The following is an 18,194-nucleotide window of genomic DNA, read 5'->3' on the forward strand; positions in this document are numbered from 1 at the left end:
CTCGAAAAAGGTGGCCCATTGTCGGAACACACTTCCATTAATGTACCTTATCTGGCAAAAATGGCACTTGTCGCTTGCATAACCATGATATCCGATGCATCTTTGAGCATTTCTACTTCGGGAAAGTTCGAAAATGCATCGTAGACGCATAGGTACGTTTTTCCGCCGTAGTGAAAAACGTCTATACCTACTCGGCTCCATGCTTGCTCAGGTATCGGTCGCATCTGCAATGGTTCACGGGGCTGGCTGTAGGCAAATTTCCTGCAAACCGAACACTTTTGTACAAAGTCTTCAATGTCTCGACTCATTCTAGGCCAGAAAATGCCATCGCGCGCCCTGGACGTGCACTTCGGGATGCCTAAATGCCCTTGGTGGATTTTGTCTAGTATTTCATGCTAGCAGGAATCACAATCTTGCACCCTTTCAACAACACACCTTGCACCTGTGAGAGCTCTCCGGTAAACACTTTTAGCTGGCCATCAATAGGTGTGTTTTTGCTCAGGCTTTCTACAACGTTTGCCAGGTATTTGTCCTTACTTGTCTTATTGGCCAGTCATTGCTGGATCCTGTTGCTGATACGTGATGAAAGCACACTCACGGCGTGTACCTCCACATCGTCGTCGGTGAAATTGTTGTTGCAGTTAACAGTCGCCCGGGAAAGCATATCGGCCAGCAGGAGGTGCTTCCTTAGAATAAATGTAATTTCCAAGTCGTATCGAAGCAGGCGCAAAAAAAGCGTTGCAGCCTTGGTGGCATGTCTCCGATTGCTTTCTGAGAAATTGCTATCAGTGGGCGGTGGTCTGTTTCCACGATAATCTTACAACCATATCTGAAATGGTTGAATCTTTCGCACCCATACACTATTGTCATGGCTTCCTTTTCGATTTGCGAATACCTTTGTTGAGATTCGGTGAGTGATTTAGACGCGTATGCCACAGGCTTCCACGTGCCATTTTTACACTGTAACAAGGCAGCACCTACTCCGTTTTGCGACGCATCCCATGAAACTTTGGTATCCTATTTTGGATCGAAAAGTGATAGCAAGGGCTGGCGACACTTGCTATCACATAGAATCTGCCCTTCCTTAGCATGGTCTTTCGTCCACTCAAAATGTGTGTCGTTCTGCAATAAGCTCCAGAGCAGTGCCGTTTTCTGAGCGAAGGATGGCAAGACCTTGCTGAAGTAGTTTGAGACACCCATCATCATTTGAACCGCACGCTTGTCCTTTGGTTCTGGCATTTGAGTCATGCACTTTACCTGATTAGGATTGGGTCTGATGCCTCCATGACTAATTACGTCACCTAGGAATTCCATTTTTTTACACGCACCGCAAACTTATTCGCATTAAAAGTTAGTCCAGCTCGTTCTTCTGCTTGCAAGGCAGACTTGAGTCGTTGATCATGCTCCTTCATTGAAGAGCCTCCGATTATCACGTCGTCAACGTATGCCTTTACCCCTGGCAGATTCTCAAACACTTCTTTCAAAGCTTTTTGGAACACCTCTGTAGCTGAAGAAATGCCGAACGGTAGCCTCAAGAAGCGGTATCGACCAAAAGGCGTTGCAAACGTGCAAACCTTTGAAGTTTCTTCATCCAATGATATCTGGTGGAAACCAGCATTAGCATCGAGCCGGGTGAACACTTTTGCGCCGGCTAGTTCCCCTTCTATGTCCTCTAGTGTCGGCATTTGATAGTGCTCCCTTTTTATGCATTGGTTAATCTTCCTCGGATCCAGGCACACTCGAAGCTTTCCATCCGTTTTACGTACTATTACGAGAGGACTCACCCAATCCGTAGGCTCTGTCACCCTTGCAATGATGCCGCCTCGTTCCATACGCTCCAGTTCTTCACGCAGTAGTTCTCACAAGGCTAGTGGAATCCGCCGTGCAGGTTGGATCACCGGAACTGCGTCTTCACGGAGTACCATGTGGTAATGGCACTTGACGCATCCCGTGCCACTGAAAAGGTGTCAAAAATCCTCCGCTACGCCTTCCGCTGTGCTTTTTTTCCGCGCTGTGCACTGGGCGTGAAACCAGCTGAAGGCATTCACATGCTTGCAGTCCCAAGATTGCTTGACCTTTACGTACGACGAAAAATTGAATGACTGCGGTATGTCCGTTCAGTGTCACATCGGCTGTTATGCTGCCGCAGGGTTTGATTTCATTGCCACCGTACGAGCGTAGAACTGAGCAGTTGGACTTTAGCAGTGATTTTGGCTGCATCTTGGTGACGGAACTCAAGGGAATGATGTTTGCTTGCGAGTCAGTATCGACTTTAAAGCTCACTGATACGTGGGAAACGTTCGCGCGAACAAGCGAGTCACGGCTTGTTCGCCAAACTCGCCAAACTTTTTGACTACCATAGCGTTATCGGTGTTGCTTTCGCCTTCCGAAAAAACAAAGGTATTAAACACATCTATGGCTTCTTTGCCTGCAGCTGTCAACAGCAACGCAGTCTTTGTCAGCTCTGGTCGTGGTTGTCCGGAAGGTTCCGTAGCATTAAGAAGAGCTCAAATTTCTGCTTGAACAGTGGCCAGCCCTTGCCTATGTCTCCTGTGAAGCGTACTGCATCCGGCGGTCGAACAAATTCCAACCCGACTGCTCAGCGCGTTGTGGGCGCCTACGTGTGGGGCGATGGGTGCGCGGCACTTCTGACACCATGTATCGATGACATGATATACCTAGTAGCCAGTGGGGAAATGAACCCAGTTTATTGAACGTCAGCTCGTTATATGCGCTGAATGCGTGCGTATCAGGTACATCTATACACAGTTCATGTGCATATCTTGCGCCACGTGTATGATACACCCAGGAGGTCCAAACTTCTGGAGCCCTCCATTGCGTCTCTCATCACAAATAGTAAATTTTGAACGTTAAACCCAGATATCAATCAATTATTCAGTCGTATTCATCACGCATTGTAGAAAATGAGCCGAGGTAGGTTGATTGGCAGACGCTGTCTGGCAGCCTTTCACCTAAGACTCACTGGGATATTGCCTGCAAGGGCACAAACTTGATTCTGAGGTATCAGACTTGTTACCAAATTTATTATTGTATATGAAGTTTCAACAGTTGTCATGATTCATAGCAAAATGTTTTGAACATAGACGCTTTTGTGATGTATTGCGTGAAAGCAACAGCTTAATTCTTGCTCGGCTAGAGCAAAATGTATCTTCTTGATATATTTGGCCCGGGAAAAAGCGTTTAACCTTAAAAAAAAGTGGTAATAACTACATCAAGTTAAGAAATCTAGCAAGAAATGCCACGCTCAACTTGCCACCGGCAGAACTTGAGTAAATGCTTCGCAGAGCAAGGAGGGTATCACGTGAATGTTGTATAATTCGGTTTGGTTTGCGAATGCCTAATTATTATTATGTCTTTATTATTCTTGTTTATTAAATGAAGTACACTCGTTGTCTTCAACGAGTGGTGGCACGATTATACGTACTTGAGAACACACAGACCACAAAAAAGCAGTGTAAAATATCCCTGTTTAGATATGTAAACCAGCGATAGTAAACTCAACCTTCTACCGACTGCCTCTGTTCCCTTGACCACAGCTCTCTCAGCTCCATAGCGACTGTTGCTATAGAAGGGAGTGGAAGGTTGGTTGCATTGTGTTGGTGTGGTCTTGTCGTAGCTGATGCTGCTTGTAAAGGATGGAGATCAACGCCTTTCGATACGTATAACAACTCTACTTTATGTACTGGAAGTCATGTACCTATTTACAAGGCTTTTTCACTGTTGAAACCATCGCATGTTTTCTCGGCAGAGCCGAGAGTGCAGAACACTGTTTGATGCGACCAGATCGACCCGTGAGGACTCGGGAGCCAGGTTTTAAACCATCGGTTGCCCTTCCCGATTCTCTTCCTGGCCAACCAAAACAATTCAGTCCGTTTATTGAGCTGACTGAAAGCACTTGTTTTTGTCCTCTCCTATCGCTCTGTTATTCAAGCACTTGGCCTCCTTGTCTGAGATGGAGAGAGATGAAAGGACCGGCCTACACAAGACGTTCCGCAAACTGTGTGAACGCACACAATGGTGGCACGGTTCGGCTGCGGACCCATGCCATTACTGCGAGACGACTACGCTGTACAGCGTGACAGGGATACACCAGATGTCTTCCCGTCGCCCACCTGAACTCCACTGGTCGGCAACGCCCTAGCTGTTGGTTAAAAGCGTCGACCGACCACGGTCTTCTTACTAGAACGGGCGTCCTTAATCTGGAAATATCGTTTCCGGAGCACCGGCTCCTTAAAAGTGCACCCTTTTGTGACACAAAAGACTCACCCCTCTTGCCTACTACGCCCGAGCTTACAGGGAGCTTTAGGTGGCCGCCGTTAGAGCCATTACGATGGTGTAAAAATTTTTGCGCAGGCCCCTTTGCGATGCAAATTCTGTACAAATACCCATTGTGCCAATACCTCAGCAGTACCATACTATACACAGATGCTAACGACAGTCGTTTCATCGGCCTGCATGCTTTCTCCTTGCCTTCAAAAGAGCCTAAGAAGTTAAACCTTTGCCCTCGCTATCATACCCCCTATAGAAAAGAGGATTCTTGGCCATGAAAATGCGTTAAATGAACAAAACTTTGTGAATTGGGCCCCTGGTTTATAGCTTTTGCAAGCACGAAAGACACCTACAGGCGTGAGCATAGGTGTGCAGACCTCGGGACGGCGTGGCCGACGGAATGGAAGCGCTATCTAGGGACGAGACATCCACTGCGGTGCGCATGCGTGGCCTGTCGTATTAGTTAGCCTTTCATGTCGCTCTCTACATTGTGCTCATAGTCAAAACGACACGTTTGTGTCACTGTGATTGCTCCAAACAACTTGTGCTGTTTTTTTATCTTTTTTTCGTTTTTACGTACGGCCTGCGACAACTGCGGTTCCAGTGCTGGGATTGTGTCGTTAATTATGCAGCCTCATAAAACCTTATTAGGCCAAGCACACAATGTTGAATTTTCTCAGATTAGCTTGCCTTTGACGCGTTAGGCGACGTTGGACTTCAATGAGCGTAGTTAAGTGAATCTCGGTGTAGCTTACTCTAATCAAGCCTAGTTGATCGCAGTATTTTTTAATAAATTCTGGTGGAAATAGGTTAAAGTCAAGTCCCGGTTGCTATTTATATGTTAAGCGTAAAAACTAGGGGACCCTAAATCCTCACCTACAGGAGGTAACGCGGCAACGACATCCAGTTTGTAGTGCGTACTTCGAACACTTAGTGCATGAAACCTCTTCGAATTTGATATGCACCCACTACGCAGCCTTAAGAGAATAGGCGCACTAGCCTGTGTGCTTTTTGTAGTGGGGTACCGGTATTTCAACTACAGAGCCATCGTGATAATGAAATATTTTTGCGTATATTGGCAATGGGTGCTTGATAACACAATATTACTGCAATATTTCATGCTGCATTGTGAAGCATACATACAGGGTACGTGTGCTTGTGGAGCATGAGAGCTATTTTCACTGCATTTCCAAGCAGAGGGAGTTCTTTTTACTGTTTTAACAAGCAGAAGCGTGGTCGTGTGGTAGTTTTGTGAGAAATGTAGACTATGTAATATGTTATCTTCCAAAGCGAGGTACTAACCAAAAAAAAGGCGTGGTCATGTGGTAGAACATCCGCTTGCCACGCAGACGACCTGGGCTCTATCCCCACTCGTAACTCAACCATCGTGCTTCAGTCTCCATGGTTCTCCATGGTTTATTATTGTTTATTCATTTTAATTTCATAGTTATCAATTTTTGGTAACGCATAGGATGATGATTTTTCGCTCATAATCAACGACGCCGGCACTGACGCGGGGAAAGTTTCAGCGAGACGAGCTGTTTAACGCTATCGCGTGAATAAAGATTCTATGCGCGCAGATGGGTCCAGAAAAGTACACGAACAGCCAAATCCAGTTGAGCACAGTTGATCATGCTGTCATTTAATTTAGCCAAGCAAAATTAGCTGAAATTAAGCAAACTTTAACGCAGCCAAATATTCCACATGATTTTCTCTATGATTTCAGGGGCGAGAAACCCTGAAAGTTTTTGATTACTCCTTACTCACACTATACCAATTAAGCTTCCTTATGTCTAATTAGTGTAGTGAAGACGCGTACTCTACATGGCTGAATATGTAGTCTGATATCCAAGCACACACGAAAAATACTGGAGTTTCACGTGGCATGGTTAGGCTAAATATGCATAAGCAAGGTAATGGGCAGCGATGATATAAAGAGATAAATCTAAGTGTGGTTGTTGATCACGTCACCAACCTAGTTTGATTTTAATTAGGAGTAATGAAACTAGTTTTAATAAAACATAGAACGAAATAAAGTTTATTTTCTGTCAGCTCTGAGAATACATGTTGAAGATACTAATTACTAATCACCAAACCTAAAATGTTTAAGCTAAATCAATTTGAGTTGCTTTATAGTTAACTTTATTACGTGTTCGTACGTATTGCGCTTGTTCTTCATAACTCGCCTTATTTTAAGTTCAGCTTGACATAACGCAACAAAGGCTAGCTGAGCTGAGGAAACTTTATTTTGTGTGCTTGCCTTCATCAGGTTTTACGAGGTTGGCTGCGCTAAGTTATGCTAATAAACCGGCATAAATAACGACGCAAGCCAGGCGCTCAAACTAGTGCCGCAATGCCTCTATCTACAAAAGAAAGGAAAAACCGCAATAAACTCATGGATCCAGTTGTTCTGGCTATGAGCGCATCGGGGAAAGCAACATGAGAGGCCGAGATGCGCATGCGCACTGCAGCAGGCGTCTCGTCGCTAGATAGCAAGTCGATGCCTTGGGCCACGCAATCCCGTGGTCTGCACACTTATGCTCACACCTGTACCTCAATGTAATAACAAGGGAGGATCGCTACTTTCAACTCAAATATTTATAGGCGGTAATACCAAACTGGCTGGTCTATACCCCTCAGAGAGGACAGGCAAGAAAAGTTCTCAGCCTTTTTTCTCTCGTCGCTAACCCTATATATTTGGTGTTACTGCAGAAACAGGCTGACAGATTTATATATATTTATCTATATATTTTATCTTAAGCAGTTTAGACAGACACGAACAAAAACAGACCCAGCCATTTAGTGCGTGGTGTGTTGTGTTTGTCGTGTGCTCCTGGTCAGATTCTTGCTCGCCGCACTAACGCGGCAAAAGGCCCCTTTCAGCGAGGCAGTTGCGGGTATACATGGAAGGTGGACAGGAGCTGTATGGAGCCGCGAAATGCACGCGGCGAGTGTAGCAGTCTTAAGTGCGTGTAAAACGAAATATTGGTGAAAGGCCCAAATCCAAGTACGCATCTGTGAGACAGTTGACAGAACTCGTATCTTTTCAGCCGTTCATGAGCAGGCGGAAGTGCTTAAGTGTTCAGTGTTGACCTTAAACATGGCATATCAAAGGGACCCAGCAATCGGTACGCAAGCTGCAAAAGGACAAAGTTGCTGGCAATGGCAGGATCGTCATTACATAGCTTGCTAATCTGGAAAGGACTCTGTAGGTAATAATATTTCCCCAAACCTTTATTACGCTACCCATTCGCAGACTTGCAACAAGCATCCCATCGAAGGTGTAGTACTTTGGTAATGCTGAGGGATAAATTCTTGCTGCGCGCTGCGCGTGCACAGCCGAAAACGGCGACGTGTTCCTACACACCAAGGCGGTCTTGAGCTGCGCGCTGTACACCTTGGAACGCACACTTTGAAAAAGGTATGAAATCCTCAATTTATTGCACTCGCCTCTGCAGATCGATGCGAAAGTGAAATCAGTACGTCGAGACATTGTTTATGTTCTGCGTCATTGGAGTTGATGCTGTTAGTCATGGTCGAGGCCTCTGTAGACAAGTTGCGCTTCTTGGAGTGTCGACGCACCACTCCTTAATCGCCACTGAAAACACGCCCACTTCTGCATAAGGTGGCAGCTCAAGTTTTTTTAAGGCAGAAAAGATCCAGCTGCTGGGGTCATCAGTGCACGAGCCTGCTTCACGTGCTCACACGCCGTATAATTCATGTAAACGAGGAGCGCTTTGACGGGCGAGCACGCATCGCCATTTACGGACATATATGAGAAATACTGGCTAAGCATTTTTGACGTCACCATCCCCCGGCGCACACACTTCAAAGGGAGCCTATTTGTGAGCTTGCGAGTTGATCACGTAGTAAAAGGCGAGAAACGATAAATCTCTAAGATATCCTTACTTGTTTGCCTGTTTCTTGATGATCCTGCTATCGGGAGCAACTTGACCCATTCGCGGCTCACATACCGGCGGGTTACGAAATTGTAGCTGCTAGCGGCCTTCTTTGCTTTGAGCCGCTGCCGCGCAACACAACGCGACCGCAAGGCCAGAATTTCTCGAATGTGCGAGGCATCGACGAAGCATCTCAACTTCACACCCATATGATGTCGGCTGCCAGCATTGTGGAAGGGGCTACTTCACATAGTCTGATTTTTTAGCTCTATCACTCGCCCCGCCGTGATCGTCTAGTGGCTAAGGTACTCGGCTGCTGACACGCTGGTCGCGGGATCAAATCCCGGCTGCGGCGGCTGCATTTCCGATGGAAGCGGAAATGCTGTAGGCCCGTGTGCTCAGATTTGGGTGCACGTTGAAGAACCCCAGGTGGTCAAAATATCCCGAGCCCTTCACTACGGCGTCTCTCATAATCATACGGTGGCTTCGGGACGTTAAACACCACAAATCAATCAATCAATCGCTCTATCACTCACGGTCTTCTGCAGCGAGCAGCGATGCCCACAATTTGGTTCTCGGCAACTTCATTGTTACGACTCGGTACTCCCCACAAGAACAAGAAGCACGATCACGCCAGCCCATCTCTTTGTTTACTCGGAACAGCAGCACACGCGCTTCTAGGCTCGGCTGGCAATGACTTCGAAATGGCGGGCTACCCACAATGCACGGTGCCACAAGCGCTTGTGAAAGCTCATGTGCGGCCACATTAGCGGCCGAATAAGCAAAGTCTGCCGAGTTTTACTCACACCGAACACCTTATGTGACGGCTCACCGCGTCGAAACGTCAGTGTACCAGCGCATCGGACATCGAATCGTACGCAAAAACTTGACGTGTACCTCGCACACTACTGATTCTAGCGTTACCTGTAACCTGCATGGAACGTTCAATGGCATGAAAAATTATACTTCATGGAAGGCTGCAACAGCCAGTCAGAACAGAGCTGTGATGCCTCAATGCGCGCATGTGATCAGCTGCTCGATAATCTAATCGGATTTCTTGTGGCGTTCTGTGTAGTAAATGACGAGTATTGTTAAAATTGCTTCCACTAAGGCTAACTGACGTGTTGTACTGAAGCGTACCCGTTAGTACTTAGTAGCAGGTTCAGGCCCTTCACGGGCCCATGCAGGAATGAATACAAAAATATAAACAGAAAATGAATACAAATGCAAAGCATATCTTGGCACAGCCGAAGAAATAATACATAGCAAATTAAGAAGTCGAAAGACAGAGCACTCAGCAGTATATACACACCTACACACTTATATATACAAACATACATACAGGCCACATACATAAAAATTATTATTTAAAGTATTTTCTGTAAATGAAGCCAACGTTGTAAAGTTTACAACTTCCTCGGACAAGTTATTCCAACAAGTAATCGCGTCAAGAAATACAACGAATTTGTGGACATTGATGTGATTAACTGGTTCCCAAAAAGTTTCGCTGTGATTCGTTCTGGCTGGAAGTTTTGAAGGATGTGGAATATAATTTTCCATGTTAATTTAAAGTCCCCTTGATAAAGCTGGGAAATGAAATTTATTCTTGATAAAATCCAGCGCTGCTCAAGTTTTTGTAAGCTTGCGTTATTACGTAAGTAAGTTACACTAGAATGGCGTGATGTGCCCCTCTACAGCCGTTCTCGACATGCGGTTGCCAGCTGGAATACTCGTGAATATGACGCCTAAATATTTACCATGATGTGTTCTAGTGATTGTAGTAGTTCCCATAGAGTGTGTAAATTGAAAAGGCTTCTTTTTATTGGTAAATGGAATTAAAATAATCTTTGAAGGATTCAGTTTTATTCCCCATGTTACGCATTATGCATCAATCGATTGTAAAGCATTGTTCAGTTTAATTTAGTCCTTTCATTAATTATGGCTGCGTATATTGCGGAGTCATCCGCAAATAGCCTAATCTGGATCGGTGGCTCCACACAGAGATGAATGCAATTTATATAAACTAAAAAAAGAGGCCCAAGGACTGAGCCTTGTGGATCTCCGGAGTAAACCTCCAACTCATTTGAGACACATCTATTTATGGTGACACACTGTCTTCTATGTTTCAAGTAGCAGTCAATCCATGCTATATTTCTGCGTTCAATTCCTATAGCGAGTAATTTCACAATAGTAGCGAGTAATTCCGAATGCGAGTAATTCGGTAGAACGAGTTATTTCGGAATGAGAAACAACGTCAAATGCTTTGGAGAAGTCTAAAAATATGGCATCAGTCTGGCCTTTCATATTGAGCGTGCTGATTAACTCATGAGTTATTTCAGCCAGTTGGGTGACCGTAGATAACCTGGATCTAAATTCACACTGATGCGCATAGAATAATTCATTATTTTCTAAGTAATGATAACCTTAAATATATGGTGCTCGAATAACTTACAAGTGCTTGTTAAAGAGACAGGTCGGTAGGTGTTCATTTCAAAAAGCGAAGCCGTTTTTATACACCAGGGCTATTTATGCGGAGCGCCAATCATCAGGAATAACGTCAGTATTCAACGATATAATATAAATGCGACATAAATATTTTACCACTCATTCAGCATATCTTTTCAAAAAAGTATTCCGTAGCTCAACAGGGCCAGGTGATTTCTTGACATCTAGTTTGTGCAAAAGGCAAAGAACGCCGTCCTCTCTAATTTCTACTTCTTACATACGGCAATCTCAATCGTATCACCGCAACTGAGCATGCGTAGCTGTCCGCGTACAAACGGACAGGAAAAATGTGTTAAATTTGTTGCCAATGGCCGCTGAGTCAGTAATATTTTCTCTCGCGCGCGACACTTATTTCTAAAATGCCTTGGTTATCTGGAGTTCTTTCATCATAAATGACGGCAGAGTAACTGAAAAAAATCTCTCTTTTTGCGATCGAATTAGCTGGGGCAGGTTAGACATAAGGCTTGAAAAGTCACTCGTGTTTGCACGCTTGCGCCACCACTTAATCTTCCGCTTTAGGTGAACAATTGCCCCGCCGCGGTGGTCGAGTGGCTAAGGTACTCGGCTGCTTACCCGCAGGTCGTGGGTTTGAATCTAGGCTGCAGCCGCTGCTTTCCTGAGGGAGGCGGAAATCTTCTAGGCCCTTGTGCTCAGATTAGGGTGCACGTTAAAAAACCCCAGGTAGTCGAAATTTGCGATGCCCTCCACTATGGCGTCTCTCATATTAGATATTGTCATGGGGTCGTGACGTGGCCGAAGACAGGAGACTTCATGTTGGGATTTAACTGTTCATTTGGGCAAACCTGTGCCCAGTAAACGGAAAGTCCGATTACAGCAGCAGTCTTGCACAGATAGCAGTCTCGGACTGATAGCGGCGAACGGAGCGTCGGCCTTCGCTCAACAACTGACAAGCGGCGAAGCGCGTCGGCATCTATACTCTTGCCATCGAATGTTCTAGCATTATCGCTGGCGGTGGCGTAGGTTCCAGAACAATCTGTACCAATCGCACAGTGGGCGTGATCTTATCGAAATGATCTACTACAGTCCGGAACCTTCGCGAAAACTGCAGGCGCGGTTTGCACTGAGAATCGTGTGGTGTTTTGGGACGATAACGAAAACTTGGGAAATGGAACGTGGCATTGCCCCCCTCTGAAAAAAGGCATCGTCCCGATGCTTTAACTAAAGATGAAGGTACAATAATAATGCAAGAAAGTACAATTAATTAAATTACGATGAAACAATAATACAAAAAAAACACTGTTTCAGTTTGTTAACGCGATTGAAACGGCTTGAGGCGCGCGACATGCACGACTTCAGGTTTCGATCGGCGTCGTTGAGAGTTCGTGATGCCGTCGGAAACAACCTCGTAATCAAGTGGGCCGAGACTTCGAACCACCCTGTATGGTCCGAAGTAGCGTCACAGAAGCTTTTCACTTCGTCCACGTCGGCGTATCGGCGTCCACACCCAAACACGTTCACCGGGCTGGTATTCCACGAAGCGTCGTCGAAGGTTGTAACGGTGGCTGTCTGTCGTCAGTTGATTCTTGATACGGAGACGCGCAAGTTGTCGGGCTTCTTCGGCACGTTGAAGGTACTCGCTCACATCGAGGCTTTCTTCGTCGGTGACGTTGGGTAACATGGCATCGAGCGTCGTTGCCAGGCTCCTTCCGTAGACCAATTTGTATGGAGATATCTGCGTCGTCTCCTGCACCGCCGTATTGTATGCGAAGGTCACATACGAAAGAATGGCGTCCCACGTCTTGTGTTCGACATCGACGTACATTGACAGCATGTCGGCGATCGTCTTGTTAAGCCGCTCGGTGAGGCCGTTGGTCTGTGGGTGGTACGCTGTCGTCCGGTGGTGGTTTGTTTGGCTGTATGCCAAGATCGCTTGAGTTAAGTCGGCAGTGAATGCCGTTCCCCTGTCGGTGATAAGGACCTCCGGGGCGCCATGACGTAGGACGATATTTTCGACGAAGAACTTAGCTACCTTAGATGCACTGCCTTTTGGCAGCGCTTTTGTCTCGGCGTAGCGGGTGAGGTAGTCGGTAGCTACCACGATTCACTTGTTTCCGAAAGCCGACGTCGGGAACGGCCCTAGTAGGTCCATACCAATCTGCTGGAAAGGTCGGCAAGGTGGATCAATTGGCTGCAGAAGTCCCGCTGGCCTTGTCGGTGGTGTCTTGCGTCGCTGACAGTTCCGGCATGTCCTAACATAACGAGTGACGTCGGTGGTAAGACGTAGCCAGTAGTACCTTTCTTGTATTCTCGCGAGCGTGCGAGAAACACCGAGGTGCCCTGCCGTCGGATAGTCGTGCAGGGCCTGCAGGAGTTCTGGTCGCAGAGCTGAAGGAACCACAAGGAGGTACTTGGCTCGAAGCGGTGAAAAGTTTTTCTTTTGTAGAAGACCGTTTCGTAGGAAGAATGACGCAAGTGCGCGCTTGAAGACCTTCGGGACTTTGGCGGTCCTGCCTTCGAGGTATTCTATTAAGGCCTTATGTTCCGGGTCGACCCGCTGTCGTTCAGCGAAGTCGTCTGTAGTTATCGTTCCCAAGAAGTAGTCGTCATCCGGGTCGTCGGGTAGTGGTTGGTCGACAGGCGCACGAGAGAGACAGTCGGCGTCGGAGTGTTTTTTGGCGGACTTGTAAATGACAGTAATGTCATAATCTTGAAGTCTCAGGCTCCATCATGCGAGGCGACCGGAAGGGTCCTTCAAGGTGGCTAGCCAACACAAGGCGTGGTGGTCGCTCACAACTTTGAAGGGCCTGCCTTAGAGGTAGGGGCGAAATTTCAACGTAGCCCAGATGATGGCGAGGCACTCCTTTTCTGTTGTGGAATAATTTGCTTCTGCTTTGGATAGTGATCGGCTGGCGTAACTAATAACCCTTTCAAGTCCGTCAGCCCTCTGCACAAGAACGGCGCCAAGACCTACGCTGCTTGCGTCAGTATGTATTTCTGTCTCGGCGAATTTGCCGAAATGGGCAAGTAACGGAGACGTCTGGAGGCGATGTTTAAGCTCCTGGAAAGCGTGTTCCTGTGGCGTTTCCCACTTGAATTCCACGTCGGCCTTGGTAAGGTTAGTGAGAGGATCGGCGATGCGGGCGAAGTTTTTCACGAACCGCCTATAATAGGCGCTCAGGCCCAGAAATCGGCGCACGGCCTTCTTGTCAGTGGGCGGCGGGAAGTCGGCAATGGCGGCTGATTTCCGTGGATCGGGACGAACTCTAGACTTGCTGATAACGTGCCCCAGAAACAAGAGCGCCTCATACGCAAATCTGCACTTTTCTGGCTTCAGTGTGAGTCCGGACGTCTTGATGGCTTAAAGTACAGCTTCAAGGCGCCGAAGATGCTCGTCGAAACTCGAGGAAAACACGACGACGTCATCCAAGTACACAAGGCATGTCTGCCACTTCAATCCTGCCAGTACAGTATCCATAACACGTTGAAAAGTTGCAGGCGCTGAGCAAAGGCCGAAGGGCATCACCTTAAACTCGAAGAGACCGTCCGGTGTTATAAACGCCGTCTTCTCTCGGTCTCTTTCGTCGACTTCGATTTGCCAATAGCCAGTCTTGAGGTCCATTGACGAAAAGTACTTTGCGGTATGGAGCCGATCAAGTGCGCCGTCTATTCGTGGGAGAAGATACACGTTCTTTCTTGTGATTTTGTTCAGGCGGCGATAATCGACGCAGAAACGTAGAGTCCCATCCTTTTTCTTCACTAACACCACGGGGGATGCCCATGGGCTCTTGAACGGCTGGATAATGTTCTCCCGCAGCATTTCATCAACTTGTCTCTTCATGGTCTCACGTTTTCGCGTCGAAACCCTGTACGGACTCTGACGGAGTGGTCTGGCATTTTCTTCGGTTATGACGCGATGTTTCGTGATTGGGCTCTGGCGAATTTTCGATGACGACAAAAAGCAATCTTCGTAATGCAGGAGCAGGGCCTTGAGCTGTTCTTGCTTATCGTTCGGAAGTGTGGGATTGACGTCGAAAGCTATGGGAGGGGCTTGGTTCCTCTGAGAAGGTTCCGCAGAATCGGCGAGGGCGAAAACACTGGTGGCTTCGACAATTTCTTCGATGTATGCGACCGTAGTTCCTTTGTTCACATGTTTGTACTGATTGCTGAAATTCGTGATCATAACCGTTGCTTTGCCTCCCCGCAGCTCTGCATTTCCTTTTGCGACGCAAATATTTCGGGTGACCAACAGATGCTGACTGCCTTCAACGACGCCTTCCAAGTCAGGTGATTTAGGAGCGCCGACTGAAATAATGACGCTTGAGCGAGGCGGAATGGTGACGTGTTCTTGCAGCACATTCAAGGCATGGTGTCCTGACGGCATGCGCGGTGTTAGTGCTTCTTCTGTGGATACGTCACGACCCCGTGACATCTGGTGGAGGTGCTGCTTTGTTCATGTACCAGACGCCCCCGTCAAGCCGTGTACCCAGCACCTCCACCAGATGTCACGGGGTCGTGACGTGGCCGAAGACAGGAGACTTCGTGTTGGGATTTAACTGTTTATTTGGGCGAACCTGTGCCCAGTAAACGGAAAGTCTGATTACAGCAGCATTCTTGCACAGATAGCAGTCTCGGACTGATAGCGGCGAACGGAGCGTCGGCCTTCGTTCAACAACTGACAAGCGGCGAAGCGCGTCGGCATTTATACTCTTGCCATCGAATGTTCTAGCGTTATCACTGGCGATGGCGTAGGTTCCAGAACAATCTGTACCGTTCGCACAGTTGGCGTGATCTTATCGAAATGATATACTACAGTCCAGAACCTTCTCGAAAACTGCAGGCACGGTTTGCGCTGAGAATCGTGTGGTGTTTTGGGACGATAACGAAAGCTTGGGAAATGGAACGTGGCAATATGGTGGTTGTGGGACGTTAAACCCCACATATTATATAGGTGAATAATTTCTCTCGTGAACGAGGGATATTCTCTGTTAGTGCTTTTCTTTTTTAACGGAGCATAATGTTGCTCGCAAAAGAGAACAATTCCTTTAAAACTTGACCACATTTCATTGACATCTTTAATTTGGCAGAAATATTCAAAGCACGATTCCGAATTGTCTAAAATGGTGTTATCATCCGCCGCCGTGTAATCTCTGACGAGAGTATTCGATGGTTTAGTAAAGAAACTTGTACCTGAAAAGAGGCAAGACAGAGCTAGCAACTTGTCATCGGATATTCCTTTGTCTACACTGACGAAACAGCCTTCAAGTGAGCTGCTAACGAGAGCGAATTCAAGGAGATAGGAGGATGAGCAGTGGTACCTTGGAGCCTCACGGACTAGTTGTGATAAGAAGAAGTCAAACGTAATCGTGAGCAGTATTTTTGAACTTCGGGATTCTTCGCCATCATGAGTAAAATCAAGCCAGTTTATAACCGGCAGATTAAAATCTCCTCTAAGAATAATACGTGACAGAAAATTAGTATTGTCTGCAAGATAGTCCTGAATGACATCGAAGTATTCTGGTGACGCATTCGGGGGTCGATAAATGCCATTTAGAAGTATGTTCTTTCCAAGAAATTCAATTCTGCACCACACACTTTCATGGTTATCAAGGCCATCCAAGTAAATATATGCGATAATGCTTTTTTATGGCGATAGCCACTCCACCCACCCGTGACCACCTGTCGGTACAAATAGGCTTGTAAGCAGACGGTACCACCTCCGAATCCTGCAAATCTGATTGTAACCATGTTTCCGTGATTACAAACACGTGTGGATGATAACAGGAAATCACATCTTCAAGGGAACTGGCTTGCATAACAACGCTACGTGCATTCAACGAGACAACTCTGAGAACTTTGCTTAAAGGCTGTCATTTTTTACTGCTGCTTATCGTGCTCACACGGGTATTTGCAGAAGGACGAGAAGGCTGCCGGGCACGCGCATCACTACTCGTTGGCTCGATATCTCGTCTCACTCATAAACCTTGCCGTCTACTTTCAAGTTATCAAAAAAGAATGAAATCTTTGCTTCAATTGCCTTTTCTCTCGTTGCCGAATGCCACAACTTGCGACTAAGTCGCGAAGTCTCTTACGAAATTTCCGAAATCGACATCTGGGTCCCCTTTCGCTTAGAGGAAGCAGGCGTAATTGCAGCTTTCTCAGAAAAATTATAGATCCTCATTATAATTGGTCGATGTTTCCCAGCGCGTTTAAAACCGACTTTGTGGATGCGCTCAATCGAATTAAATGCTATCAAGTGATTTCTTAAAGCACTTCTTGTATAACTCTGTCTTGCAGAGATTTGTTATCCTCTTTCGATTCTTCACTTAAGCCATAAACAATCGAGTTATTATTTCAGCTACGGTTTTCAAGGTAATTAACCTTAGTCTAAAGCTCACTCACTAATTCATTCGTCCCTTTGCAGATTATTTAGTGCTCGACCAGCTTTTCCTCACGTTTTTGCAACCAACCAAGCTTTTTTTCAATTGACTCTATCTTTTCTTGCACACCACCTGTAGTCATTTCCAGTTGTTTGAAGTTCGTGGAAAGCATTGTAGGCGTTTATTGGTTTTCGTTTGCTTCTTTAGGATTTTTCTGAGAAGCTGGTTGTCTCCGAGGATAGACCAGGGTTAAGGTACACGTCGCCCGATGTTAACAAAAACAGTCTAATAACAGACAAACAATGGCACAGCGTGACAGTCAAACTTTGTCGGCTCAACAGCACTATCAATGTAAGAAAATCGCCGCGAATAGAGGAGACAATGTTTGTCACAAACCTGTACAAAAAAGCGGAAATGCTTGAGCGTTCGTCCAAACACGGTGCTGCCAAACACACTGAAAATGCTCCGAGGATGGCCCTTGGTTTTAAAGGCAAGCCAGTTAGTGCGCTTTAACTTCCCGAAACCAACATATGATTATGAGAGACGCCGTAGTGGAGGGCTCTGGAAACTTCGACCACCTGGGGTTCTTTAACGGGAACCCAAATCTGAGCTAATGGGCCTACGGCACTTTCGCTTCCTTCGAAAATGCAGCCGCCACCGGCGGGATTTCATTCCGCGACCTGCGGGTCAGCAGACAGGGACCTCAGCCACTAGACAACCGCGGCGGGCCTCTTGGTAACAGGTTGCCACTCAAAATGAATATTGTTCCTTTATATTTTAATTTTGCCCGACCTGGCTGGCCTGTTCTGAGCACTGAATACATATAATTGTTAATGCGTAAACATAGGTTATGAGAACTTTGATTTTATAAGAATGTACTTTCATTCCTCTAGAGACATATAAACTGATAATGAAAACAATTGGCAGATCCCACGAGCAGTAGGAGTTTATGTTACTCAAAGCACGAATGAGGGTTGATATGTCACTGTAAATTCAGCACAACGTTACGAGGTGGACGGACGTAGTACCCAGTAAACACAAGTAGAAATGTGATGCGCACTCGTGTATCAAAATAAGATGCAAGTATGTTGCTTATAGTAGGTTAACGAAGTCACCACTACCGTTTCTAGTACCAGCATTGGCAGTGATAAGCACGTAAAAT

Source organism: Rhipicephalus microplus, chromosome 6, assembly GCF_043290135.1.
Source record: "Rhipicephalus microplus isolate Deutch F79 chromosome 6, USDA_Rmic, whole genome shotgun sequence".
Classification (NCBI taxonomy): domain Eukaryota; kingdom Metazoa; phylum Arthropoda; class Arachnida; order Ixodida; family Ixodidae; genus Rhipicephalus; species Rhipicephalus microplus.